We start from the raw sequence: 5,000 nt of genomic DNA on the forward strand, positions 1-5,000 counted from the left end.
GGAAATTGTACCCATAATCATAGGAACACTAGGCACGGTCCCGGTCCCAAGATCCCCTTAAATGGAACCTGGTAAAAGTAGATGCTGTAGTAGCTCCAGGACTCATGCAGAAGAGTATGCTACTAGAAACAGTGCACATAGTAAGAAAAGTGATGGACTCCTAAGGAGGCAGATTGCAACCCGGAACCCACCACTATAAAAACCACCCAGTCGAATAGGATGACCGTGATAAACAAAAAAAAAAAAAAAAAAAAATAAAATGAAATTAATAAATATGAATAATAATAATCTCGTTGCATTTTTACTCGTGTGACCTTTTCAGTTCAGTTCCTCCATTCAGCATTATTACGACCTCCGTACTTGCAATTAATGGTACGCGCACACACAAAAACATTATACTCCTGATTTTCGAGTCAGTTGACGCCGCAAACCTTCCCGCTGTGCTGTGAATTCATCACAAGGAGATGTCCTCCTCACGACTTGCTCTCTATTTGGAAGAAGACGTCCGAAAGTGCGCTCTTAATTCACAATTAATTTCTTTAATTCGCGCTATTACCCCCTGATAAAACGAGCTCCCCACGGTTAAGCGTTTCGTGTCTTGTAATTTGGCGTACGGGGAAATTTATTACCGGGCCAGACGTCATCCCAGATTGAGAGCGGAATGTCGGGCCGTGCCAGATATCAAGGGCGGCTCTGGTTGAAGATGCAACTTTTCTCCCACCTTTAGACTGCCTTCTTTTCTCTCTCTCTCTCTCTCTCTCTCTCTCTCTCTCTCTCTCTCTCTCTCTCTCTCTCTCTCTCTCTCTCTTTTTAGTTTTCAGTAAAAGAAAACTATTGAGATGACCTTGTCTGTCCGTCCGCTCTCAGACCATAAAAACTACTGAGGCTAGACGGCTGCAAATTGGTATGTTGATCATCCACCCTCCAATCATCAAACACACCAAATTGCAGCCCTCTAGCCTCATTCGTTACTTCATTTACGGTTAAAGTTAGTCATGATCTTGCGTCTGGCACCGCTAGAGGTGCCATTTATACAGGCCATCACCAGGCCGTAGCTGAAAGTTTCATGGGCAGCGGCGGTGTTTCATGGGTCCTGGGTGAAAGTTTCATAGAGCATTATCTGCTGTACAAGAAACTCGATTGCGCCGAAGAAACTTCGTCGAATTTTATACTTGTATGTTAATCTCGCCTTACCCTCAGTTTTTTCTGTTCTTTCCTTAACCTGTTCTTTTCCTTCAATTTTCTACTTTTTTCTTTTCAGGTCACTTTTCGCCTCTCTTCCTCTAGACTTTTCTCATATTTTTATTATAAATTTTCACCAATACTTTTCGTTTCTTCTTTACCTCTTCTCTTCTCTTCTTCTCCATTGCAATGAAATAATCACTTCTTCTCATAGAGTGATGTCACCGAACTCAATTTCTGCCGTCTTTCAGAATATAGCAGCCAAGGTTTGCGTTAATCAGCCCATGAAAATACGGTACAAATTCAATACCGAGTTGTTAATGGTGATATTACAAAATAACAAAAGCAATGATAACAGTCATTACAATGACATGACTGTTCGTGACTCATCCCAATGTCTGTCACTTGGCCGATAGCCCAAGACTTCCCAGGACGATCATTGCAAGCTATCAAGAGTACTTGGTTTTGTATGGGACTAGGAAGAGTGCCCTCGTACCATAATAGATTCGAATCAACCGTGCATTTGATGTCTAGGCCAGTCCCGTACGACGCTCCTGAATGGCTGTTGATAAGCCAATCACAGGGCTGGAAACTCTGTCTCTCGAGAGAGTTCACATGGGTAGGATCTATGTTCCACCTCCGTAAGACGCTCTTGATTGGCTGTTGATAAGCCAACCACAGGGCTGGAAACTCTCAGTCTCTCTTGAAAGTTCATATAGGCAGGATGTATGTTCCATCTCTCCTGAAAGACGTATACCTCATGATAGGTGGAACATACATCCTACCCATGTGAACTCTCGAGAGAGACTAAGAGTTTCCAGCTGTGTGACTGGCTTATCAACAGCCAATCAGGAGCGTTGTAAGGGACGGGCCTAGACATCAAATGCACGGTTGATGTGAATCTACTATAGACTCAGCACAAAAACAATAAAAAGATAAACGTAGCTGATGGTAAAGGGGATGATAACCAGAATACCATTCATGTTACTTATCGTTTTAGGTCTATTCAACTTTTATTAGTGCCATGCTTCTACCCACCTCCCCCTACCCACCTTTTATATACTAGGCTTTCTCTGTTTTCCTGAAGATTTCAGTCCACCCTCCTCCCCCACACATAGTTGTTTCCATATTGCTTTTATGAGGGTTAATTCACATTGGACTACGTTCATCTCCCTTTGTTCCCCTGTGAAAAAAAAACCCAACTTGCATTCTTATGCATGTTTTCAAAGAACTCCATGAACTGGGTTATTTGGGTTATTTATTTTTATTTCTGTACATTTGAGTCCATTTTCACCTGCTTTTCCCCAAAAAGGTTCGTTGCCAGGTCCTAGACAGCGTTACCTTTAACCTTAGATCCTGGATAGAAGGAAACGAGATTGGAAAATCCTTTTAAGAGAGATTAGGTTTTAAAATATGAGGCGCCAAGTTCTCGCATATCGATACGATTTTAATTCACGCTGCGACGCGGAGATTTTGCCCGATTAGCCTTATATTTTTCTTCATTTGAATATAAAAATGATTCTATTTTATCATTTCAGTTCGAGTTATGGATCCCTAATAACTGGCGGACAACTGAGTGCAAAGAGAGCCGTTTCACTGAGGCATTGAGGGTAGTATAATCACCAACCTCGTCTCAAGGCGCACATACACGCACACATGCAACTACTTTTATCTCTCTCTCCTCCCTCCCCTGCCGCCTCCTCCAACCCATTTCTCTCTTCTTTTCTCATTTTCCTCCTCCTCCCGCACTACCACACCGGCCGGTGGGGTCTTGACCCCCACCCACCTAATTCGTGACTAGATTGTCTGATGTAAGCACTCAGACCAGTATTTACAAGTCACCCCTCCTCAGCATTTCCGTTTTCTTTAAACTACATGGAAGGTTTATGCGCACATACATCACAGGACGATCATAAAAGCAACGCGTGAGGAATGCTGAATAATTTGCGAATGTTTTGCAGCGGTTTTAACATTACTAGGGAAAGCTTCGAAGGCGGGTGTGAGGTGTTTAGCCTCGCTCTGACGTTGGTGTTATGTTTCCTCTCATTTCTTTTTTTATGGAGAGCATCCTTCTTTCTTTTACCAACACGAGAGGAAATATTTCACTGTGGACACGGCCGAGGGCAGGGCATTTAATTTCTTTTTATTACGAGGCGCAAAATGGCGATGTAACCCTTGTTTAGGATATTTCATCCTTACGCGGATTCATCCGTTCAAGTCGAGCTAAATCCTGGGTGCTAGAAACTACACCTACCATTAACAAGGGAGAGAGAGAGAGAGAGAGAGAGAGAGAGAGAGAGAGAGAGAGAGAGAGAGAGATGGTAACATTTAAATATTGGATGTTGAGACTTCACAACCCCGAGAGAGACAGACAGACAGACAGAGAGAGACACAGAGAGAGAGAGAGAGAGATGTAAACATTCTAAAATTTTGGCTGTTAAGACTTCAAAATCAAGAGAGAGAGAGAGAGATAGAGAGAGAGAGAGAGAGAGAGAGACTACAATAATATCAACTACTGAAAGCTTTATGTCAAACTTAATAGCGAGAGAGAGAGAGAGAGAGAGAGAGAGAGAGAGAGAGAGAGTGTGTGTGTGTAAAACCTTGAGTTAGACCTAACCTAGAGAGAGAGAGAGAGAGAGACTATAACAATATCAACTATTGAAAGCTAAATGTCAAACTTAATAGCGAGAGAAAGAGAGAGAGAGGGAGAAAGAGAGAGAGAGACTATACTTGAGTTCTTAGAGTTAGACCTCAACCCAAAAGAGAGAGAGAGAGGAAGAGACTATAACAATATTCAACTACTGAGAGCTAGATGTCAAACTTAAAAGAGAGAGAGAGAGAATGCAAAATCTTGAGTTCTTCGAGTTAGACCTAACCTAAAGTGAGAGAGAGAGAGAGAGAGAGAGAGAGAGAGAGAGAGAGAGAGAGAACGAAGGAGAAAATGATTATGTATTGGTCTTTTTCCGTCGCACCTTCATCTTTCAGTAAAATACTTCACAAACTCGTATTTAAATCAGACGCGCTGATTCTTATCCTTAACGCAAACATGACTCGTCGTTTTCTCCATCTTCCTCCTCCTCCTCTTCCCAAGTCCTTTGTCCTTCGCAAAGTTATGAATATTCATGGAAGAAGCAAAGTTTAACATTTTTTTTTTTTTTTTTTTTTTGGCTTTAGGTATTTCATTATTTCATTTTGTTTCCACTTCATTTCAGTAGTTTTTCGTTATTTTCTCGCTTCCTTTAAGCAGTTCTAGCAGTACGGAGCTCTTCCTTTTTTTATGTCTCTATCCATTTATTAGTATTATTGTGTTTTATAAATACTGTCTGCGGCAGCAAAGTATATCTTAAATTCTACTTTCTTGGTTCTTTACACTATTCCCTTATCTGGGGAATAACTCGTTTGCATTTTATAGTGCATCGTGAGACTATAACCGGGTGTTTCGTTTCCTTTGCTTGATGGATTAACACAAATTTTAACAAAACCCAAATCGCTGATGTTAGGTCATGCCGGCTTCCAGTTAATATTGCTATTACCTCACTAACGAAAACATGAGATTCTAAGGGATAATCTACAAAAACATCTCCATTTTACCTCTTACGAAAGCGTCAGTTATTATTTGTAATAATATAATATACATTTCCAGCTTCTTTGCTACGTAAGGACCTAAATCGGTTAAAAAACAAGTCACTATACGTAGTAATCATCAGTTCGTCTGCTAGTAAAGAGACCAAATCAGTTAAAAAACAAATCACTATACGTAGTTATCACTTTATCTCAGTTACCGTAATATCTTATTTTTGTATTTCTGATTTATGCTT

General features: G+C 40.9%; 1 long non-coding RNA gene across 1 annotated transcript in view; it reads right to left on the minus strand.

Annotated features, from left to right (window-relative positions):
• LOC135213928 (uncharacterized) overlaps nucleotides 1-5,000 on the minus strand; it is a 263,147-nt gene that overhangs the window by 223,909 nt on the left and 34,238 nt on the right. The gene's annotated exons all lie outside the window — the stretch shown is intronic.

Source organism: Macrobrachium nipponense, chromosome 43 (assembly GCF_015104395.2).
Source record: "Macrobrachium nipponense isolate FS-2020 chromosome 43, ASM1510439v2, whole genome shotgun sequence".
Lineage (NCBI taxonomy): Eukaryota > Metazoa > Arthropoda > Malacostraca > Decapoda > Palaemonidae > Macrobrachium > Macrobrachium nipponense.